Source organism: Heptranchias perlo, chromosome 7 (genome assembly GCF_035084215.1).
Source record: "Heptranchias perlo isolate sHepPer1 chromosome 7, sHepPer1.hap1, whole genome shotgun sequence".
Taxonomy (NCBI): Eukaryota; Metazoa; Chordata; class Chondrichthyes; order Hexanchiformes; family Hexanchidae; genus Heptranchias; species Heptranchias perlo.
The window spans coordinates 7,566,725-7,593,670 of record NC_090331.1 but is presented as its reverse complement, the minus strand read 5'-3'; the positions used below and the strand labels follow the sequence as shown (position 1 = coordinate 7,593,670).

Below are 26,946 nucleotides of genomic sequence, written 5' to 3'. Positions count from 1 at the left end.
CCCCACATTCAGTCCCCTCCCCACACTGGTTCATCACCCCCACATTCAGTCCCCCCCCACACTGGTTCATCATCCCCACATTCAGTCCCCCCCCACACTGGTTCATCACCCCCACGTTCAGTTCCCCCCACACTGGTTCATCACCCCCACATTCAGTCCCCTCCACACACTGGTTCATCACCCCGACATTCAGTTCCCCCCACACTGGTTCATTACCCCCACATTCAGTACCCTCCACACACTGGTTCATCACCCCCACATTCAGACCCCCCCCACACTGGTTCATCATCCCCACATTCAGTCCCCCCCGACACTGGTTCATCACCCCCACATTCAGTCCCCTCCCCCAACAGTGGTTCATCACCCCCACATTCAAACCCCCCCCACACTGGTTCATCACCCCCACATTCAGTCCCCCCCCACACTGGTTCATCATCCCCACATTCAGTCCCCCCCCACACTGGTTCATCACCCCCACATTCAGTGCCCCCCCACACTGGTCCATCACTCCCACGTTCAGTCCCCCCCAACACTGGTTCATCACCCCCACATTCATTTCCTCCCACACTGGTTCATCACCCCCACATTCAGTCCCCTCCCCACAATGGTTCATCACCCCCACATTCAGTTCCCCCCACACTGGTTCATCACCCCCACATTCAGTTCCCTCCCCACAATGGTTCATCACCCCCATATTCATTTCCCCCCACAGTGGTTCATCACCCCCACATTCAGCCCCCCCTCCACACTGGTTCATCACCCCCACATTCAGTCCCCCCCACAATGGTTCATCACCCCTACATTCATTTCCCCCCACACTGGTTCATCACCCCCACATTCAGCCCCCCCTGACACTGTTTCATCACCCACACATTCAGTCCCCCCCCACACTGGTTCATCACCCCCCACATTCAGTCCCCCCCACAATGGTTCATCACCCCCACATTCATTCCCCCCCACACTGGTACATCACCCCCACATTCAGTCCCCTCCCCACACTGGTTAATCACCCCCACATTCAGTCCCCTCCCCACAATGGTTCATCACCCCCACATTCATTCCCCTCCCCACAATGGTTCATCACCCCCATATTCATTTCCCCCCCACACTGGTTCATCATCCCCACATTCAGTCCCCCCCACACTGGTTCATCACCCCCACATTCAGTCCCCTCCCCACAATGGTTCATCACCCCAACATTCATTTAGCCCCACACTGGTTCATCACCCCCACATTCAGTCCCCTCCCCACAATGGTTCATCACCCCCACATTCAGTCCCCTCCCCACACTGGTTCATCACCCCCACATTCAGACCCCCCCACACTGGTTCATCACCCCCACATTCAGTTCCCCCACACTGGTTAATCACCCACACATTCAGTCCCCCCCCACACTGGTTCATCACCCCCCACATTCAGTCCCCCCCACAATGGTTCATCACCCCCACATTCATTCCCCCCCACACTGGTACATCACCCCCACATTCAGTCCCCTCCCCACACTGGTTAATCACCCCCACATTCAGTCCCCTCCCCACAATGGTTCATCACCCCCACATTCATTCCCCTCCCCACAATGGTTCATCACCCCCATATTCATTTCCCCCCCACACTGGTTCATCACCCCCACATTCAGTCCCCTCCCCACACTGGTTAATCACCCCCACATTCAGTCCCCTCCCCACAATGGTTCATCACCCCAACATTCATTTAGCCCCACACTGGTTCATCACCCCCACATTCAGTCCCCTCCCCACAATGGTTCATCACCCCCACATTCAGTCCCCTCCCCACACTGGTTCATCACCCCCACATTCAGACCCCCCCACACTGGTTCATCACCCCCACATTCAGTTCCCCCACACTGGTTAATCATCCCCACATTCAGTCCCCTCCCCACAATGTTTCATCACACCCACATTCATTTCCCCCCACACTGGTTCATCACCCCCACATTCAGTCCCCTCCCCACACTGGTTCATCACCCCCACATTCAGTTCCTCCCACACTGGTTCATCACCCCCACATTCAGTCCCCTCCCCACACTGGTTCATCACCCCCACATTCAGTCCCCCCCCACACTGGTTCATCACTCCCACATTCATTCCCCCCAACCCACACTGGTTCACCACCACCCACATTCAGTTCCCCCCCACAATGGTTCATCACCCCCACATTCATTCCCCCCCACACTGGTTCATCACCCCCACATTCAGTCCCCTCCCCACACTGGTTCATCACCCCCAAATTCAGTCCCCTCCCCACACTGGTTAATCACCCCCACATTCAGTCCCCTCCCCACAATGGTTCATCACCCCCACATTCATTTCCCCCACACTGGTTAATCACCCCCACATTCAGTCCCCTCCCCACACTGGTTCATCACCCCCACATTCAGACCCCCCACACTGGTTCATCACCCCCAAATTCAGTCCCCCCCACACTGGTTCATCACCCCCACATTCAGTCCCCCCCCCACACTGGTTCATCATCCCCACATTCAGTCCCCCCCCACACTGGTTCATCACCCCCACATTCAGTTCCCCCCACACTGGTTCATCACCCCCACATTCAGTCCCCCCCCACACTGGTTCATCACCCCCACATTCAGTTGCCCCCACACTGGTTCATCACCCCCAAATTCAGTCCCCCTCCCACACTGGTTCATCATCCCCAAATTCAAACCCCCCACACTGGTTCATCACCCCCACATTCAGTCCCCCCCCACACTGGTTCATCACCCCCACATTCAGTTGCCCCCACACTGGTTCATCACCCCCAAATTCAGTCCCCCTCCCACACTGGTTCATCACCCCCAAATTCAGACCCCCACACTGGTTCATCAGCCCCACATTCAGTCCCCCCCACACTGGTTCATTACCCCCACATTCAGTTCCCCCCACACTGGTTCATTACCCCCACATTCAGTCCTCTCCACACACTGGTTCATCACCCCCACATTCAGTCCCCCCCCCACACTGGTTCATCATCCCCACATTCAGTCCCCCCCCGACACTGGTTCATCACCCCCACATTCAGTCCCCTCCCCCAACAGTGGTTCATCACCCCCACATTCAAACCCCCCCCACACTGGTTAATCACCCCCACATTCAGTCCCCCCCCACACTGGTTCATTACCCCCACATTCAGTCCCCTCCACACACTGGTTCATCACCCCCACACTCAGTTCCCCCCACACTGGTTCATTCCCCCCACATTCAGTCCCCCCCCACACTGGTTCATCATCGCCACATTCAGTCCCCTCCCCCAACACTGGTTCATCACCCCCACATTCAGTCCCCTCCCCACACTGGTTCATCACCCCCACATTCAGTCCCCTCCCCACAATGGTTCATCACCCCCACATTCATTTCCCCCACACTGGTTCATCACCCCCACATTCAGTCCCCCCCCCCACACTGGTTCATCATCCCCACATTCAGTCCCCACCCCACACTGGTTCATCACCCCCACATTCAGTTCCCCCCACACTGGTTCATTACCCCCACATTCAGTCCCCTCCACACACTGGTTCATCACCCCCACACTCAGTTCCCCCCACACTGGTTCATTACCCCCACATTCAGTCCCCTCCACACACTGGTTCATCACCCCCACACTCAGTTCCCCCCACACTGGTTCATTACCCCCACATTCAGTCCCCCCCCACACTGGTTCATCATCCCCACATTCAGTCCCCTCCCCCAACACTGGTTCATCACCCCCACATTCAAACCCCCCCACACTGGTTCATCACCCCCACATTCAAACCCCCCCCACACTGGTCCATCACTCCCACATTCAGTTCCCCCCCACACTGGTCCATCACTCCCACGTTCAGTCCCCCCCAACACTGGTTCATCACCCCCACATTCATTTCCCCCCACACTGGTTCATCACCCCCACATTCAGTCCCCTCCCCACACTGGTTCATCACCGCCACATTCAGTCCCCTCCCCCAACACTGGTTCATCACCCCCACATTCAAACCCCCCCACACTGGTTCATCACCACCAAATTCAGTCCCCCCCCACACTGGTTCATCATCCCCACATTCAGTCCCCCCCCACACTGGTTCATCACCCCCACATTTAGTCCCCTCCCCTCAATGGTTCATCACCCCCACATTCATTTCCCCCCACACCGGTTCATCACCCCCACATTCAGCCCCCCCCCCACACTGGTTCATCACCCCCACGTTCAGTCCCCCCCCCCCCACACTGGTTCATCACCCCCACATTCAGTCCCCTCCCCACACTGGTTCATCACCCCCACATTCAGTCCCCCCCCACACTGGTTCATCATCCCCACATTCAGTCCCCCCCCACACTGGTTCATCACCCCCACGTTCAGTTCCCCCCACACTGGTTCATCACCCCCACATTCAGTCCCCTCCACACACTGGTTCATCACCCCGACATTCAGTTCCCCCCACACTGGTTCATTACCCCCACATTCAGTACCCTCCACACACTGGTTCATCACCCCCACATTCAGACCCCCCCCACACTGGTTCATCATCCCCACATTCAGTCCCCCCCGACACTGGTTCATCACCCCCACATTCAGTCCCCTCCCCCAACAGTGGTTCATCACCCCCACATTCAGACCCCCCCCACACTGGTTCATCATCCCCACATTCAGTCCCCCCCCACACTGGTTCATCACCCCCACATTCAGTCCCCCCCCACACTGGTTCATCACCCCCACATTTAGTCCCCTCCCCTCAATGGTTCATCACCCCCACATTCATTTCCCCCCACACCGGTTCATCACCCCCACATTCAGCCCCCCCCACCACACTGGTTCATCACCCCCACGTTCAGTCCCCCCCCCCCACACTGGTTCATCACCCCCACATTCAGTCCCCTCCCCACACTGGTTCATCACCCCCACATTCAGTCCCCCCCCACACTGGTTCATCATCCCCACATTCAGTCCCCCCCCACACTGGTTCATCACCCCCACGTTCAGTTCCCCCCACACTGGTTCATCACCCCCACATTCAGTCCCCTCCACACACTGGTTCATCACCCCGACATTCAGTTCCCCCCACACTGGTTCATTACCCCCACATTCAGTACCCTCCACACACTGGTTCATCACCCCCACATTCAGACCCCCCCCACACTGGTTCATCATCCCCACATTCAGTCCCCCCCGACACTGGTTCATCACCCCCACATTCAGTCCCCTCCCCCAACAGTGGTTCATCACCCCCACATTCAAACCCCCCCCACACTGGTTCATCACCCCCACATTCAGTCCCCCCCCACACTGGTTCATCATCCCCACATTCAGTCCCCCCCCACACTGGTTCATCACCCCCACATTCAGTGCCCCCCCACACTGGTCCATCACTCCCACGTTCAGTCCCCCCCAACACTGGTTCATCACCCCCACATTCATTTCCTCCCACACTGGTTCATCACCCCCACATTCAGTCCCCTCCCCACAATGGTTCATCACCCCCACATTCAGTTCCCCCCACACTGGTTCATCACCCCCACATTCAGTTCCCTCCCCACAATGGTTCATCACCCCCATATTCATTTCCCCCCACAGTGGTTCATCACCCCCACATTCAGCCCCCCCTCCACACTGGTTCATCACCCCCACATTCAGTCCCCCCCACAATGGTTCATCACCCCTACATTCATTTCCCCCCACACTGGTTCATCACCCCCACATTCAGCCCCCCCCGACACTGTTTCATCACCCACACATTCAGTCCCCCCCCCACACTGGTTCATCACCCCCCACATTCAGTCCCCCCCACAATGGTTCATCACCCCCACATTCATTCCCCCCCACACTGGTACATCACCCCCACATTCAGTCCCCTCCCCACACTGGTTAATCACCCCCACATTCAGTCCCCTCCCCACAATGGTTCATCACCCCCACATTCATTCCCCTCCCCACAATGGTTCATCACCCCCATATTCATTTCCCCCCCACACTGGTTCATCATCCCCACATTCAGTCCCCCCCACACTGGTTCATCACCCCCACATTCAGTCCCCTCCCCACAATGGTTCATCACCCCCACATTCAGTCCCCTCCCCACACTGGTTAATCACCCCCACATTCAGTCCCCTCCCCACAATGGTTCATCACCCCAACATTCATTTAGCCCCACACTGGTTCATCACCCCCACATTCAGTCCCCTCCCCACAATGGTTCATCACCCCCACATTCAGTCCCCTCCCCACACTGGTTCATCACCCCCACATTCAGACCCCCCCACACTGGTTCATCACCCCCACATTCAGTTCCCCCACACTGGTTAATCATCCCCACATTCAGTCCCCTCCCCACAATGTTTCATCACACCCACATTCATTTCCCCCCACACTGGTTCATCACCCCCACATTCAGTCCCCTCCCCACACTGGTTCATCACCCCCACATTCAGTTCCTCCCACACTGGTTCATCACCCCCACATTCAGTCCCCTCCCCACACTGGTTCATCACCCCCACATTCAGTCCCCCCCCCACACTGGTTCATCACTCCCACATTCATTCCCCCCAACCCACACTGGTTCACCACCACCCACATTCAGTTCCCCCCCACAATGGTTCATCACCCCCACATTCATTCCCCCCCACACTGGTTCATCACCCCCACATTCAGTCCCCTCCCCACACTGGTTCATCACCCCCAAATTCAGTCCCCTCCCCACACTGGTTAATCACCCCCACATTCAGTCCCCTCCCCACAATGGTTCATCACCCCCACATTCATTTCCCCCACACTGGTTAATCACCCCCACATTCAGTCCCCTCCCCACACTGGTTCATCACCCCCACATTCAGACCCCCCACACTGGTTCATCACCCCCAAATTCAGTCCCCCCCACACTGGTTCATCACCCCCACATTCAGTCCCCCCCCCCACACTGGTTCATCATCCCCACATTCAGTCCCCCCCCCACACTGGTTCATCACCCCCACATTCAGTTCCCCCCACACTGGTTCATCACCCCCACATTCAGTCCCCCCCCACACTGGTTCATCACCCCCACATTCAGTTGCCCCCACACTGGTTCATCACCCCCAAATTCAGTCCCCCTCCCACACTGGTTCATCATCCCCAAATTCAAACCCCCCACACTGGTTCATCACCCCCACATTCAGTCCCCCCCCACACTGGTTCATCACCCCCACATTCAGTTGCCCCCACACTGGTTCATCACCCCCAAATTCAGTCCCCCTCCCACACTGGTTCATCACCCCCAAATTCAGACCCCCACACTGGTTCATCAGCCCCACATTCAGTCCCCCCCACACTGGTTCATTACCCCCACATTCAGTTCCCCCCACACTGGTTCATTACCCCCACATTCAGTCCTCTCCACACACTGGTTCATCACCCCCACATTCAGTCCCCCCCCACACTGGTTCATCACCCCCACATTCAGTCCCCCCCCACACTGGTTCATCATCCCCACATTCAGTCCCCCCCCGACACTGGTTCATCACCCCCACATTCAGTCCCCTCCCCCAACAGTGGTTCATCACCCCCACATTCAAACCCCCCCCACACTGGTTAATCACCCCCACATTCAGTCCCCCCCCACACTGGTTCATTACCCCCACATTCAGTCCCCTCCACACACTGGTTCATCACCCCCACACTCAGTTCCCCCCACACTGGTTCATTCCCCCCACATTCAGTCCCCCCCCACACTGGTTCATCATCGCCACATTCAGTCCCCTCCCCCAACACTGGTTCATCACCCCCACATTCAGTCCCCTCCCCACACTGGTTCATCACCCCCACATTCAGTCCCCTCCCCACAATGGTTCATCACCCCCACATTCATTTCCCCCACACTGGTTCATCACCCCCACATTCAGTCCCCCCCCCCACACTGGTTCATCATCCCCACATTCAGTCCCCACCCCACACTGGTTCATCACCCCCACATTCAGTTCCCCCCACACTGGTTCATTACCCCCACATTCAGTCCCCTCCACACACTGGTTCATCACCCCCACACTCAGTTCCCCCCACACTGGTTCATTACCCCCACATTCAGTCCCCTCCACACACTGGTTCATCACCCCCACACTCAGTTCCCCCCACACTGGTTCATTACCTCCACATTCAATCCCCCCCCACACTGGTTCATCATCCCCACATTCAGTCCCCTCCCCCAACACTGGTTCATCACCCCCACATTCAAACCCCCCCACACTGGTTCATCACCCCCACATTCAAACCCCCCCCACACTGGTTCATCACTCCCACATTCAGTTCCCCCCCACACTGGTCCATCACTCCCACGTTCAGTCCCCCCCAACACTGGTTCATCACCCCCACATTCATTTCCCCCCACACTGGTTCATCACCCCCACATTCAGTCCCCTCCCCACACTGGTTCATCACCGCCACATTCAGTCCCCTCCCCCAACACTGGTTCATCACCCCCACATTCAAACCCCCCCACACTGGTTCATCACCACCAAATTCAGTCCCCCCCCACACTGGTTCATCATCCCCACATTCAGTCCCCCCCCACACTGGTTCATCACCCCCACATTTAGTCCCCTCCCCTCAATGGTTCATCACCCCCACATTCATTTCCCCCCACACCGGTTCATCACCCCCACATTCAGCCCCCCCCCCACACTGGTTCATCACCCCCACGTTCAGTCCCCCCCCCCCCCACACTGGTTCATCACCCCCACATTCAGTCCCCTCCCCACACTGGTTCATCACCCCCACATTCAGTCCCCCCCCACACTGGTTCATCATCCCCACATTCAGTCCCCCCCCACACTGGTTCATCACCCCCACGTTCAGTTCCCCCCACACTGGTTCATCACCCCCACATTCAGTCCCCTCCACACACTGGTTCATCACCCCGACATTCAGTTCCCCCCACACTGGTTCATTACCCCCACATTCAGTACCCTCCACACACTGGTTCATCACCCCCACATTCAGACCCCCCCCACACTGGTTCATCATCCCCACATTCAGTCCCCCCCGACACTGGTTCATCACCCCCACATTCAGTCCCCTCCCCCAACAGTGGTTCATCACCCCCACATTCAGACCCCCCCCACACTGGTTCATCATCCCCGCATTCAGTCCCCCCCCACACTGGTTCATCACCCCCACATTCAGTGCCCCCCCACACTGGTCCATCACTCCCACGTTCAGTCCCCCCCAACACTGGTTCATCACCCCCACATTCATTTCCTCCCACACTGGTTCATCACCCCCACATTCAGTCCCCTCCCCACAATGGTTCATCACCCCCACATTCAGTTCCCCCCACACTGGTTCATCACCCCCACATTCAGTTCCCTCCCCACAATGGTTCATCACCCCCATATTCATTTCCCCCCACAGTGGTTCATCACCCCCACATTCAGCCCCCCCTCCACACTGGTTCATCACCCCCACATTCAGTCCCCCCCACAATGGTTCATCACCCCTACATTCATTTCCCCCCACACTGGTTCATCACCCCCACATTCAGCCCCCCCCGACACTGTTTCATCATCCACACATTCAGTCCCCCCCCCACACTGGTTCATTACCCCCCACATTCAGTCCCCCCCACAATGGTTCATCACCCCCACATTCATTCCCCCCCACACTGGTACATCACCCCCACATTCAGTCCCCTCCCCACACTGGTTAATCACCCCCACATTCAGTCCCCTCCCCACAATGGTTCATCACCCCCACATTCATTCCCCTCCCCACAATGGTTCATCACCCCCATATTCATTTCCCCCCCACACTGGTTCATCATCCCCACATTCAGTCCCCCCCACACTGGTTCATCACCCCCACATTCAGTCCCCTCCCCACAATGGTTCATCACCCCCATATTCATTCCCCCCCACACTGGTTCATCACCCCCACATTCAGTCCCCTCCCCACAATGGTTCATCACCCCCACATTCAGTCCCCTCCCCACACTGGTTAATCACCCCCACATTCAGTCCCCTCCCCACAATGGTTCATCACCCCAACATTCATTTAGCCCCACACTGGTTCATCACCCCCACATTCAGTCCCCTCCCCACAATGGTTCATCACCCCCACATTCAGTCCCCTCCCCACACTGGTTCATCACCCCCACATTCAGACCCCCCCAAACTGGTTCATCACCCCCACATTCAGTTCCCCCACACTGGTTAATCATCCCCACATTCAGTCCCCTCCCCACAATGTTTCATCACACCCACATTCATTTCCCCCCACACTGGTTCATCACCCCCACATTCAGTCCCCTCCCCACAATGGTTCATCACCCCCACATTCAGTCCCCTCCCCACACTGGTTCATCACCCCCACATTCAGTTCCTCCCACACTGGTTCATCACCCCCACATTCAGTCCCCTCCCCACAATGGTTCATCACCCCCACATTCAGTTCCCCCCACACTGGCTCATCACCCCCACATTCAGTCCCCTCCCCACAATGGTTCATCACCCCCACATTCAGTCCCCTCCCCACACTGGTTCATCACCCCCACATTCAGTCCCCTCCCCACACTGGTTCATCACCCCCACATTCAGTACCCCCCACAATGGTTCATCACCCCCACATTCATTCCCCCCACACTGGTTCATCACCCCCCACATTCAGTCCCCCCACAATGGTTCATCAACCCCACATTCATTCCCCCCACACTGATTCATCACCCCCACATTCAGTCCCCTCCCCACAATGGTTCATCACCCCCACATTCAGTCCCCTCCCCACAATGGTTTATCACCCGCACATTCATTCCCGCCCACACTGGTTCATCACCCCCACATTCAGTCCCCCCCCAACACTGGTCCATCACCCCCACATTCAGTTCCCCCCACACTGGTTCATCACCCCCACATTCAGTCCCCTCCCCACACTGGTTCATCACCTCCACATTCAGTTCCCCCCACACTGGTTCATCACCCCCACATTCAGTCCCCTCCCCACACTGGTTCATCACCCCCACATTCAGTCCCCTCCCCACACTGGTTCATCACCCCCACATTCAGTCCTCCACACACTGGTTCATCACCGCCACATTCAGTCCCCTCCCCCAACACTGGTTCATCACCCCCACATTCAAACCCCCCCACACTCGTTCATCACCCCCAAATTCAGTCCCCCCCACACTGGTTCATCATCCCCACATTCAGTCCCCCCCACACTGGTTCATCACCCCCACATTCAGTCCCCTCCCCACACTGGTTCATCACCCCCACATTCAGTCCCCTCCACACATTGGTTCATCACCCCCACATTCAGTCCTCCACACACTGGTTCATCACCCCCACATTCAGTCTACTCCCCCAACACTGGTTCATCACCCCCACATTCAAACCCCCCCACACTGGTTCATCACCCCCAAATTCAGTCCCCCCCTACACTGGTTTATCAGCCCCACATTCAGCCCCCACCCACACTGGTTCATCACTCCCACGTTCAGTCCCCTCCCCACACTGGTTCATCACCGCCACATTCAGCCCCCACCCACACTGGTTCATCACTCCCACGTTCAGTCCCCCCGAACACTGGTTCATCACCCCCACATTCAGTCCCCTCCCCACAATGGTTCATCACCCCCACATTCAGTCCCCTCCCCACAATGGTTCATCACCCCCACATTCAAACCCCCCCACACTGGTTCATCACCACCAAATTCAGTCCCCCCCCACACTGGTTCATCATCCCCACATTCAGTCCCCCCCCACACTGGTTCATCACCCCCACATTTAGTCCCCTCCCCTCAATGGTTCATCACCCCCACATTCATTTCCCCCCACACCGGTTCATCACCCCCACATTCAGCCCCCCCCCCACACTGGTTCATCACCCCCACGTTCAGTCCCCCCCCCCCCACACTGGTTCATCACCCCCACATTCAGTCCCCTCCCCACACTGGTTCATCACCCCCACATTCAGTCCCCCCCCACACTGGTTCATCATCCCCACATTCAGTCCCCCCCCACACTGGTTCATCACCCCCACGTTCAGTTCCCCCCACACTGGTTCATCACCCCCACATTCAGTCCCCTCCACACACTGGTTCATCACCCCGACATTCAGTTCCCCCCACACTGGTTCATTACCCCCACATTCAGTACCCTCCACACACTGGTTCATCACCCCCACATTCAGACCCCCCCCACACTGGTTCATCATCCCCACATTCAGTCCCCCCCGACACTGGTTCATCACCCCCACATTCAGTCCCCTCCCCCAACAGTGGTTCATCACCCCCACATTCAGACCCCCCCCACACTGGTTCATCATCCCCACATTCAGTCCCCCCCCACACTGGTTCATCACCCCCACATTCAGTGCCCCCCCACACTGGTCCATCACTCCCACGTTCAGTCCCCCCCAACACTGGTTCATCACCCCCACATTCATTTCCTCCCACACTGGTTCATCACCCCCACATTCAGTCCCCTCCCCACAATGGTTCATCACCCCCACATTCAGTTCCCCCCACACTGGTTCATCACCCCCACATTCAGTTCCCTCCCCACAATGGTTCATCACCCCCATATTCATTTCCCCCCACAGTGGTTCATCACCCCCACATTCAGCCCCCCCTCCACACTGGTTCATCACCCCCACATTCAGTCCCCCCCACAATGGTTCATCACCCCTACATTCATTTCCCCCCACACTGGTTCATCACCCCCACATTCAGCCCCCCCCGACACTGTTTCATCATCCACACATTCAGTCCCCCCCCACACTGGTTCATTACCCCCCACATTCAGTCCCCCCCACAATGGTTCATCACCCCCACATTCATTCCCCCCCACACTGGTACATCACCCCCACATTCAGTCCCCTCCCCACACTGGTTAATCACCCCCACATTCAGTCCCCTCCCCACAATGGTTCATCACCCCCACATTCATTCCCCTCCCCACAATGGTTCATCACCCCCATATTCATTTCCCCCCCACACTGGTTCATCATCCCCACATTCAGTCCCCCCCACACTGGTTCATCACCCCCACATTCAGTCCCCTCCCCACAATGGTTCATCACCCCCATATTCATTCCCCCCCACACTGGTTCATCACCCCCACATTCAGTCCCCTCCCCACAATGGTTCATCACCCCCACATTCAGTCCCCTCCCCACACTGGTTAATCACCCCCACATTCAGTCCCCTCCCCACAATGGTTCATCACCCCAACATTCATTTAGCCCCACACTGGTTCATCACCCCCACATTCAGTCCCCTCCCCACAATGGTTCATCACCCCCACATTCAGTCCCCTCCCCACACTGGTTCATCACCCCCACATTCAGACCCCCCCAAACTGGTTCATCACCCCCACATTCAGTTCCCCCACACTGGTTAATCATCCCCACATTCAGTCCCCTCCCCACAATGTTTCATCACACCCACATTCATTTCCCCCCACACTGGTTCATCACCCCCACATTCAGTCCCCTCCCCACAATGGTTCATCACCCCCACATTCAGTCCCCTCCCCACACTGGTTCATCACCCCCACATTCAGTTCCTCCCACACTGGTTCATCACCCCCACATTCAGTCCCCTCCCCACAATGGTTCATCACCCCCACATTCAGTTCCCCCCACACTGGCTCATCACCCCCACATTCAGTCCCCTCCCCACAATGGTTCATCACCCCCACATTCAGTCCCCTCCCCACACTGGTTCATCACCCCCACATTCAGTCCCCTCCCCACACTGGTTCATCACCCCCACATTCAGTACCCCCCACAATGGTTCATCACCCCCACATTCATTCCCCCCACACTGGTTCATCACCCCCCACATTCAGTCCCCCCACAATGGTTCATCAACCCCACATTCATTCCCCCCACACTGATTCATCACCCCCACATTCAGTCCCCTCCCCACAATGGTTCATCACCCCCACATTCAGTCCCCTCCCCACAATGGTTTATCACCCGCACATTCATTCCCGCCCACACTGGTTCATCACCCCCACATTCAGTCCCCCCCCAACACTGGTCCATCACCCCCACATTCAGTTCCCCCCACACTGGTTCATCACCCCCACATTCAGTCCCCTCCCCACACTGGTTCATCACCTCCACATTCAGTTCCCCCCACACTGGTTCATCACCCCCACATTCAGTCCCCTCCCCACACTGGTTCATCACCCCCACATTCAGTCCCCTCCCCACACTGGTTCATCACCCCCACATTCAGTCCTCCACACACTGGTTCATCACCGCCACATTCAGTCCCCTCCCCCAACACTGGTTCATCACCCCCACATTCAAACCCCCCCACACTCGTTCATCACCCCCAAATTCAGTCCCCCCCACACTGGTTCATCATCCCCACATTCAGTCCCCCCCACACTGGTTCATCACCCCCACATTCAGTCCCCTCCCCACACTGGTTCATCACCCCCACATTCAGTCCCCTCCACACATTGGTTCATCACCCCCACATTCAGTCCTCCACACACTGGTTCATCACCCCCACATTCAGTCTACTCCCCCAACACTGGTTCATCACCCCCACATTCAAACCCCCCCACACTGGTTCATCACCCCCAAATTCAGTCCCCCCCTACACTGGTTTATCAGCCCCACATTCAGCCCCCACCCACACTGGTTCATCACTCCCACGTTCAGTCCCCTCCCCACACTGGTTCATCACCGCCACATTCAGCCCCCACCCACACTGGTTCATCACTCCCACGTTCAGTCCCCCCGAACACTGGTTCATCACCCCCACATTCAGTCCCCTCCCCACAATGGTTCATCACCCCCACATTCAGTCCCCTCCCCACAATGGTTCATCACCCCCACATTCATTTCCCCCCACACTGGTTCATCACCCCCACATTCAGTCCCCCCCCACAATGGTTCATCACCCCCACATTCATTCCCCCCAACCCACACTGGTTCATCACCCCCACATTCAGTCCCCTCCCCACAATGGTTCATCACCCCCACATTCAGTCCCCCCCCACACTGGTTCATCACCCCCACATTCAGTCCCCTCCCCACAATGGTTCATCACCCCCACATTCAGTCCCCTCCCCACACTGGTTCATTACCCCCACACTCAGTCCCCCCCCACACTGGTTCATCACTCCCACATTCAGTCCCACCCCACAATGGTTCATCACCCCCACATTCATTTCCCCCCACACTGGTTCATCACCCCCACATTCAGTTCCCCCCACACTGGTTCATCACCCCCACTTTCAGTCCCCCCCCCACACTGGTTCATCACCCCCACATTCAGCCTACCCCCACACTGGTTCATCACTCCCACATTCAGCCCCCCCCCACCATGGTTCATCACCCCCACATTCATTTCCCCCCACACTGGTGCATCACCCCCACATTCAGTCCCCCCCCACACTGGTTCATCATCCCCACATTCAGTCCCCCCACCACACTGGTTCATCATCCCCACATTCAGTTCCCCCCACCCTGATTCATCACACCCACATTCAGTTCCCCCCACAGTGGTTCAACATCCCCACATTCAGCCCCCCCCCCACACTGGTTCATCACCCCCACATTCAGCGCCTCCCCCACACTGGTTCATTACTCCCACATTCAGTCCCCTCCACACACTGGTTCATCACCCCCACATTCAGTCCCCTCCACACACTGGTTCATCACCCCCACATTCAGTCCCCTCCCCACACTGGTTCATCACCCCCACATTCAGTCCCCTCCCCCAACACTGGTTCATCACTCCCACATTCAGTTCCCCCCACACTGGTTCATCACCCCCACATTCAGTCCCCTCCCCACACTGGTTCATCACCCCCACATTCAGTCCCCTCCCCACACTGGTTCATCACCCCCACATTCAGTCCCCTCCCCCAACACTGGTTCATCACTCCCACATTCAGTTCCCCCCACACTGGTTCATCATCCCCACATTCAGTCCCCCCCCCACACTGGTTCATCATCCGCACACTCATTCCCGCCCACACTGGTTCATCACCCCCACATTCAGTCCCCTCCACACACTGGTTCATCACCCCCACATTCAGTCCCCTCCCCACACTGGTTCATCACCCCCACATTCAGTCCCCTCCCCCAACACTGGTTCATCACTCCCACATTCAGTTCCCCCCACCCTGGTTCATCACCCCCACATTCAGTCCCCTCCACACACTGGTTCATCACCCCCACATTCAGTCCCCTCCCCACACTGGTTCATCACCCCCACATTCAGTCCCCTCCCCACACTGGTTCATCACCCCCACATTCAGTCCCCTGCCCACACTGGTTCATCATCCCCACATTCAGCCCCCCCCCAACACTGGTTCATCACCCCCACATTCAGCCCCCCCCACACTGGTTCATTACTCCCACATTCAGTCCCCCCCCACACACTGGTTCATCACCCCCACACTCAGTCCCCCCGCACACTGGTTCATCACCCCCACATTCAGTCCCCTCCCCACACTGGTTCATCACCCCCACATTCAGTCCCCTCCCCACACTGGTTCATCACACCCACATTCAGTTCCCCCCACACTGGTTCATCACTCCCACATTCAGCTCCCCCCACACTGGTTCATCACCCCCACATTCAGCCCCCACCCCACACTGGTTCATCACCCCCACATTCAGTCCCCCCCCACACTGTTTCATTTCCCCCACATTCAGTCCCCCCCCACACTGGTTCATTTCCCCCACATTCATTCCCCCCCCACACATTGGTTCATCACTCCCACATTCAGTCCCCCCCACACTGGTTCATCACTCCCACATTCAGTCTCCCCCCACACTGGTTCATTACCCCCACATTCAGCCCCCCCCACACTGGTTCACTACCCCCACATTCAGTCCCCCCCACACTGGTTCATTACCCCCACATTCAGCCACCCCCACACTGGTTCATTACCCCCATATTCATTCCCCCCCACACTGGTTCATTACCCCCATATTCATTCCCCCCCACATTGGTTCATTACCCCCACATTCAGTCCCCCCCCACACTGGTTCATTACCCCCACATTCAGCCCCCCCCACACTGGTTAATTACCCCCACATTCAGTACCCCCCCACACTGGTTCATCACCCCCACATTCAGTCCCCCCCCCACACTGGTTTAACACCCCCACATTGAGCCCCCACCCACACTGGTTCATCACTCCCACGTTCAGTCCCCTCCCCACACTGGTTCATCACCCCCACATTCAGCCCCCACCCACACTGGTTCATCACTCCCACGTTCAGTCCCCCCCAACACTGGTTCATCACCCCCACATTCAGTCCCCTCCCCACAATGGTTCATCACCCTCACATTCAGTCCCCTCCCCACAATGGTTCATCACCCCCACATTCATTTCCCCCCACACTGGTTCATCACCCCCACATTCAGTCCCCCCCCACAATGGTTCATCACCCCCACATTCATTCCCCCAACCCACACTGGTTCATCACTCCCACATTCAGTCCCCCCCCACACTGGTTCATTTCCCCCACATTCATTCCCCCCCCACACATTGGTTCATCACTCCCACATTCAGTCCCCCCCACACTGGTTCATCACTCCCACATTCAGTCTCCCCCCACACTGGTTCACTACCCCCACATTCAGTCCCCCCCACACTGGTTCACTACCCCCACATTCAGTCCCCCCCACACTGGTTCATTACCCCCACATTCAGCCCCCCCCCCCACACTGGTTCATTACCCCCATATTCATTCCCCCCCACACTGGTTCATTACCCCCACATTCAGTCCCCCCCCACACTGGTTCATTACCCCCACATTCAGCCCCCCCCACACTGGTTCATTACCCCCACATTCAGTACCCACCCCACACTGGTTCATCACTCCCACATTCAGTCCCCCCCACACTGGTTCATCACCCCCAAATTCAGTCCCCCCCCCACACTGGTTTATCACCCCCACATTCAGCCCCCACCCACACTGGTTCATCATTCCCACGTTCAGTCCCCTCCCCACACTGGTTCATCACCCCCACATTCAGCCCCCACCCACACTGGTTCATCACTCCCACGTTCAGTCTCCCCCAACACTGGTTCATCACCCCCACATTCAGTCCCCTCCCCACAATGGTTCATCACCCCCACATTCAGTCCCCCCCCACACTGGTTCATCACCCCCACATTCAGTCCCCCCCACAATGGTTCATCACCCCCACATTCATTCCCCCCAACCCACACTGGTTCATCACCCCCACATTCAGTCCCCCCCCACACTGGTTCATCACCCCCACATTCAGTCCCCTCCCCACAATGGTTCATCACCCCCACATTCAGTCCCCTCCCCACACTGGTTCATTACCCCCACACTCAGTCCCCCCCCACACTGGTTCATCACTCCCACATTTAAACCCCCCCACAATGGTTCATCACCCCCACCTTCATTTCCCCCCACACTGGTTCATCACCCCCACATTCAGTTCCCCCCACACTGGTTCATCACCCCCACATTCAGTCCCCCCCCACACTGGTTCATCACCCCCACATTCAGCCCCCCCCACACTGGTTCATCACTCCCACATTCAGTCCCCCCCCACAATGGTTCATCACCCCCACATTCAGTTCCCCCCACACTGGTTCATCATCCCCACATTCAGTCCCCCCCCCACACTGGTTCATCATCCCCACATTCATTCCTGCCCACACTGATTCATCACCCCCACATTCAGTTCCCCCCACACTGGTTCATCATCCCCACATTCAGCCCCCCCCCCACACTGGTTCATCACCCCCACATTCAGCGCCTCCCCCACACTGGTTCATTACTCCCACATTCAGTCCCCTCCACACACTGGTTCATCACCCCCACATTCAGCCCCCCCCCACACTGGTTCATCACCCCCACATTCAGCGCCTCCCCCACACTGGTTCATTACTCCCACATTCAGTCCCCTCCACACACTGGTTCATCACCCCCACATTCAGCCCCCCCCCACACTGGTTCATCACCCCCACATTCAGCGCCTCCCCCACACTGGTTCATTACTCCCACATTCAGTCCCCTCCACACACTGGTTCATCACCCCCACATTCAGTCCCCTCCACACACTGGTTCATCACCCCCACATTCAGTCCCCTCCCCACACTGGTTCATCACCCCCACATTCAGTCCCCTCCCCCAACACTGGTTCATCACTCCCACATTCAGTTCCCCCCACACTGGTTCATCACCCCCACATTCAGTCCCCTCCCCACACTGGTTCATCACCCCCACATTCAGTCCCCTCCCCACACTGGTTCATCACCCCCACATTCAGTCCCCTCCCCCAACACTGGTTCATCACTCCCACATTCAGTTCCCCCCACACTGGTTCATCATCCGCACACTCATTCCCGCCCACACTGGTTCATCACCCCCACATTCAGTTCCCCCCACCCTGGATCATCACCCCCACATTCAGTCCCCTCCACACACTGGTTCATCACCCCCACATTCAGTCCCCTCCCCCAACACTGGTTCATCACCCCCACATTCAAACCCCCCCCACACTGGTTCATCACCCCCACATTCATTCCCCCCAACCCACACTGGTTCATCACCCCCACATTCAGTCCCCTCCCCACACTGGTTCATCACCCCCACATTCAGTCCCCTCCCCACACTGGTTCATCACCCCCACATTCAGTCCCCTCCCCACACTGGTTCATCATCCCCACATTCAGCCCCCCCCCCAACACTGGTTCATCACCCCCACATTCAGCCCCCCCCACACTGGTTCATTACTCCCACATTCAGTCCCCCCCCCCTACACTGGTTCATCACCCCCACACTCAGTCCCCCCCCACACTGGTTCATCACCCCCACATTCAGTCCCCTCCCCACACTGGTTCATCACCCCCACATTCAGTCCCCTCCCCACACTGGTTCATCACCCCCACATTCAGTCCCCCCCCCACACTGGTTGATCACTCCCACATTCAGCTCCCCCCACACTGGTTCATCACTCCCACATTCAGCTCCCCCCACACTGGTTCATCACCCCCACATTCAGTCCCTCCCCCCCACACTGGTTCATCACTCCCACATTCAGTTCCCCCCACACTGGTTCATCACTCCCACATTCAGTTCCCCCCACACTGGTTCATCACCCCCACATTCAGTCCCTCCCCCCCACACTGGTTCATCACTCCCACATTCAGTTCCCCCCACACTGGTTCATCACTCCCACATTCAGTTCCCCCCACACTGGTTCATCACCCCCACATTCAGTCCCTCCCCCCCACACTGGTTCATCACTCCCACACTCAGTCCCCCCCCACACTGGTTCATCACTCCCACATTTAAACCCCCCCACAATGGTTCATCACCCCCACCTTCATTTCCCCCCACACTGGTTCATCACCCCCACATTCAGTTCCCCCCACACTGGTTCATCACCCCCACATTCAGTCCCCCCCCACACTGGTTCATCACCCCCACATTCAGCCCCCCCCACACTGGTTCATCACTCCCACATTCAGTCCCCCCCCACAATGGTTCATCACCCCCACATTCAGTTCCCCCCACACTGGTTCATCATCCCCACATTCAGTCCCCCCCCCACACTGGTTCATCATCCCCACATTCATTCCTGCCCACACTGATTCATCACCCCCACATTCAGTTCCCCCCACACTGGTTCATCATCCCCACATTCAGCCCCCCCCCCACACTGGTTCATCACCCCCACATTCAGCGCCTCCCCCACACTGGTTCATTACTCCCACATTCAGTCCCCTCCACACACTGGTTCATCACCCCCACATTCAGCCCCCCCCCACACTGGTTCATCACCCCCACATTCAGCGCCTCCCCCACACTGGTTCATTACTCCCACATTCAGTCCCCTCCACACACTGGTTCATCACCCCCACATTCAGCCCCCCCCCACACTGGTTCATCACCCCCACATTCAGTCCCCTCCCCCAACACTGGTTCATCACCCCCACATTCAAACCCCCCCCCACACTGGTTCATCACCCCCACATTCATTCCCCCCAACCCACACTGGTTCATCACCCCCACATTCAGTCCCCTCCCCACACTGGTTCATCACCCCCACATTCAGTCCCCTCCCCACACTGGTTCATCACCCCCACATTCAGTCCCCTCCCCACACTGGTTCATCATCCCCACATTCAGCCCCCCCCCCAACACTGGTTCATCACCCCCACATTCAGCCCCCCCCACACTGGTTCATTACTCCCACATTCAGTCCCCCCCCCCTACACTGGTTCATCACCCCCACACTCAGTCCCCCCCCACACTGGTTCATCACCCCCACATTCAGTCCCCTCCCCACACTGGTTCATCACCCCCACATTCAGTCCCCTCCCCACGCTGGTTCATCACCCCCACATTCAGTCCCCCCCCCACACTGGTTGATCACTCCCACATTCAGCTCCCCCCACACTGGTTCATCACTCCCACATTCAGCTCCCCCCACACTGGTTCATCACCCCCACATTCAGTCCCTCCCCCCCACACTGGTTCATCACTCCCACATTCAGTTCCCCCCACACTGGTTCATCACTCCCACATTCAGTTCCCCCCACACTGGTTCATCACCCCCACATTCAGTCCCTCCCCCCCACACTGGTTCATCACTCCCACATTCAGTTCCCCCCACACTGGTTCATCACTCCCACATTCAGTTCCCCCCACACTGGTTCATCACCCCCACATTCAGTCCCTCCCCCCCACACTGGTTCATCACTCCCACACTCAGTCCCCCCCCACACTGGTTCATCACTCCCACATTTAAACCCCCCCACAATGGTTCATCACCCCCACCTTCATTTCCCCCCACACTGGTTCATCACCCCCACATTCAGTTCCCCCCACACTGGTTCATCACCCCCACATTCAGTCCCCCCCCACACTGGTTCATCACCCCCACATTCAGCCCCCCCCACACTGGTTCATCACTCCCACATTCAGTCCCCCCCCACAATGGTTCATCACCCCCACATTCAGTTCCCCCCACACTGGTTCATCATCCCCACATTCAGTCCCCCCCCCACACTGGTTCATCATCCCCACATTCATTCCTGCCCACACTGATTCATCACCCCCACATTCAGTTCCCCCCACACTGGTTCATCATCCCCACATTCAGCCCCCCCCCCACACTGGTTCATCACCCCCACATTCAGCGCCTCCCCCACACTGGTTCATTACTCCCACATTCAGTCCCCTCCACACACTGGTTCATCACCCCCACATTCAGCCCCCCCCCACACTGGTTCATCACCCCCACATTCAGCGCCTCCCCCACACTGGTTCATTACTCCCACATTCAGTCCCCTCCACACACTGGTTCATCACCCCCACATTCAGCCCCCCCCCACACTGGTTCATCACCCCCACATTCAGCGCCTCCCCCACACTGGTTCATTACTCCCACATTCAGTCCCCTCCACACACTGGTTCATCACCCCCACATTCAGTCCCCTCCACACACTGGTTCATCACCCCCACATTCAGTCCCCTCCCCACACTGGTTCATCACCCCCACATTCAGTCCCCTCCCCCAACACTGGTTCATCACTCCCACATTCAGTTCCCCCCACACTGGTTCATCACCCCCACATTCAGTCCCCTCCCCACACTGGTTCATCACCCCCACATTCAGTCCCCTCCCCACACTGGTTCATCACCCCCACATTCAGTCCCCTCCCCCAACACTGGTTCATCACTCCCACATTCAGTTCCCCCCACACTGGTTCATCATCCGCACACTCATTCCCGCCCACACTGGTTCATCACCCCCACATTCAGTTCCCCCCACCCTGGATCATCACCCCCACATTCAGTCCCCTCCACACACTGGTTCATCACCCCCACATTCAGTCCCCTCCCCCAACACTGGTTCATCACCCCCACATTCAAACCCCCCCCACACTGGTTCATCACCCCCACATTCATTCCCCCCAACCCACACTGGTTCATCACCCCCACATTCAGTCCCCTCCCCACACTGGTTCATCACCCCCACATTCAGTCCCCTCCCCACACTGGTTCATCACCCCCACATTCAGTCCCCTCCCCACACTGGTTCATCATCCCCACATTCAGCCCCCCCCCCAACACTGGTTCATCACCCCCACATTCAGCCCCCCCCACACTGGTTCATTACTCCCACATTCAGTCCCCCCCCCCTACACTGGTTCATCACCCCCACACTCAGTCCCCCCCCACACTGGTTCATCACCCCCACATTCAGTCCCCTCCCCACACTGGTTCATCACCCCCACATTCAGTCCCCTCCCCACACTGGTTCATCACCCCCACATTCAGTCCCCCCCCCACACTGGTTGATCACTCCCACATTCAGCTCCCCCCACACTGGTTCATCACTCCCACATTCAGCTCCCCCCACACTGGTTCATCACCCCCACATTCAGTCCCTCCCCCCCACACTGGTTCATCACTCCCACATTCAGTTCCCCCCACACTGGTTCATCACTCCCACATTCAGTTCCCCCCACACTGGTTCATCACCCCCACATTCAGTCCCTCCCCCCCACACTGGTTCATCACTCCCACATTCAGTCTCCCCCCACACTGGTTCATTACCCCCACATTCAGCCCCCCCACACTGGTTCATTACCCCCACATTCAGCCCCCCCCACACTGGTTCATTACCCCCATATTCATTCCCCCCCACACTGGTTCATTACCCCCACATTCAGTCCCCCCCCACACTGGTTCATTACCCCCACATTCAGCCCCCCCCACACTGGTTCATTAACCCCACATTCAGTACCCCCCCCACACTGGTTCATCACTCCCACATTCAGTCCCCCCCACACTGGTTCAACATCCCCACATTCAGCCCCCCCACACTGGTTCACTACCCCCACATTCAGTCCCCCCCACACTGGTTCATTACCCCCACATTCAGCCCCCCCCCACACTGGTTCATTACCCCCATATTCATTCCCCCCCACACTGGTTCATTACCCCCACATTCAGCCCCCCCCCCACACTCGTTCATTACCCCCACATTCAGTCCCCCCCACACTGGTTCATTACCCCCACATTCAGCCCCCCCCCACACTGGTTCATTACCCCCATATTCATTCCCCCCCACACTGGTTCATCACCCCCACATTCAGTCCCGCCCCACACTGGTTCATCACTCCCACATTCAGTCCCCCCCCCACACTGATTCATCACCCCCACATTCATTCCCCCCACCCCACACTGGTTCATCACCCCACATTCAGCCACCCCCCCCCCCACACACACACACACATACACAAACTCTCTCAGATCCCACCCCCCCACACTGCTTCATCACACCTCCCCCCACATGCACTTTCAGACCCCCCCATACAGATTTATCACCCACACATTGTCAAACCCACCCCATACTGTCAGACCCCCCCCCATACTGTTTCATCACCCCCACATCCCCCACCATCAACACCCTGGGGGTCACCATTGACCAGAAACTTAACTGGACCAGCCACATAAATACTGTGTCTGCAAGAGCAGGTCAGAGGCTGGGTCTTCTGCGGGGAGTGACTCACCTCCTGACTCCCCAAAGCCTTTCCACCATCTACAAGGCACAAGTCAGGAGTGTGATGGAATACTCTCCACTTGCCTGGATGAGTGCATCTCCAACAATACTCAAGAAGCTCGACACCAACCAGGACAAAGCAGCCCGCTTGATTGGCACCCCACCCACCACCCTAAACATTCACTCCCTTCACCACCAGCGCACCGTGACTGCAGTGTGTACCATCCACAGGATGGACTGCAGCAACTCACCAAGGCTTCTTCGACAGCACCTCCCAAACCCGCGACCTCTACCACCTAGAAGGACAAGGGCAGCAGGCACATGGGAACAACACCACCTGCACGTTCCCCTCCAAGTCACACACGATCCCGACTTGAAAATATATCGCCGTTCCTTCATCGTCACTGGGTCAAAATCCTGGAACTCCCTTCCTAACAGCACTGTGGGAGAACCTTCACCACACGGACTGCAGCGGTTCAAGAAGGCGGCTCACCACCAGCTTCTCAAGGGCAATTACGGATGGGCAATAAATGCTGGCCTTGCCAGCGATGCTCACATCCCATGAACGAATAAAAAAATACATAAATCTTCAAAAGTGGGAGGACAGGTTGATAAAGGTGAAGATGCCAGAAGAATAGGGAGAACCAGGGTGTGACTTGCTCATAAGGCGTGGGCATTTGGGCATGGCAGGTGGTGGAATGTATAGCCAGGTGGGGAGGCTCAGTGAGGGACAAGGTGTCGTCACCCATCAGATCCATTTCAATAAAAGCCAGGATATCAATGCAATCATTCACAATAAGGTGGTGGAGGGCGTGTTCACAAGTGAACAGAAATTCTGGAGGGAAGTGCAGAGAGGGGTGGTGATTGATCCGCTGGCAAAATCCAAGGGGTTAATGATGATGGGATGATCGGAATGGGACGGATGATTGGAATGGGATAGAGGATTATGAGGTTAGCTCCCAGTGAGTGTTCCGGGCGAGAAGGAAGGCAAGAGAGGAGGTTGGGGCAGTTGGAGATGTTGCTCGGAAGACTCAATGGGCTCTTCGGAGAATGCCAAAAGAGACACAAAGGGTAGCTATGGGCTTATTCAATGGCAGGAGACCAGGCAGGTAGAGGAGTAGTGATGGGTTGGGGTAGGGATGCGAGGGGAGAAGTACCCAAGAAGGGAGAAAGGAAAGGTGGCATGACTGATTGATAGGAAGTGGAGGAGACAGGAGAGGAGGAGCCAAGAGTCAAAAGAAAGGGAGATAGAAGTAACGGGCTCAGGTTTGGAGCGGCAGCCAAAATGTGCACGCAAATGAACACAGAGGAAATTTGGGTTACATAGGCATGACAGAGATTAGGAGAGACATGTCATGGTCGTAAACAGTGAACCTTCCCCCTTGCTCCTGGTCCCTTATATTGGATGGATCAAAAATGTTTATGCTCGGAATATTCTGTACCTTGATGTTAACAATAAAATGTTACAGTATCCAGTTAACCAACTGTCAGCTCACAGGTGCAGAACTTTACTGGAGCAATATACGGTGTCCTTTATTTTAAGTGTCCCCTTCTGTGGGTTTACTGGCACCAATCCCTGGTCTGTGCTGAGTCACCAGTGGTTTATTGCATAAAGGCACTGGTCCCTTGTCTGTGCTGAGTCCCTGATGGTTTACTGGGTAGAGGCACCGATCCTTGGTCTGTCTGCCCTTTTATTCACGGCCCTGTCAGTGTACATGAGGAGCCCTAAAAAAATGTAAGTTTTTAATTATTGTTTTGAGGTATATTGTTCCAAGGGATACAGTTTTGGATTGCTAAAAGAATAATTTTCAATATTTTATACTTCACAGTATTCATTTCTTTCAAGGTTTATCATGTCTCTTTACAGTCAATCATATTGTTATGTTACCATCCACGCTGAAGACTTTTTAATGTTACAGACTGGAGATTCTCTGTTTCTGTGGATCACAGGAGAATTGGTTTATGTGTCTCTTCATAGAATCTTCTGATTGATCGCATCGTGTAGTCGTTAGTTGCATATCAAGTCTTACAAATAGTTTTTGCCCCATCCTATCTCTGCAATAACCTCCAGCCCTATATCCCATTCCGATTCCTGCGTTTCGCTAATTCCGGCCTTCTGTGTAACTCTCCCCACCCCCCGCCTCACCATTTGTGGGAAAGTTTTTAGCCGCTTTGGTCCTGTTCTTTGGCACTCTCTCTCTCTAAACCTCTTCACCTCCCTTCCTTCCTTTGAAGACTTACTCAAAACCTATCTCTTTGAAGAAGCTCTTGACCACCCTTCCTAACCTCCTCCTTCCTGGCTTGCTGTCCAACTTCCTTACTCCTTTTCACCCAGAGGGTGGTGGGGGTCTGGAACTCACTACCTGAGAGGGAGAAACCCTTATCACATTTAAAAAGTACTTGGATATGCACTTGAAGTGCCGTAACCTACAAGGCTACGGACCAAGTGCTGG

General features: G+C 56.7%; 1 protein-coding gene across 1 annotated transcript in view; it reads left to right on the top strand.

Annotated features, from left to right (window-relative positions):
• LOC137323443 (tubulin alpha-1 chain-like) overlaps positions 1-26,946 on the top strand; it is a 53,543-nt gene that overhangs the window by 18,709 nt on the left and 7,888 nt on the right. The gene's annotated exons all lie outside the window — the stretch shown is intronic.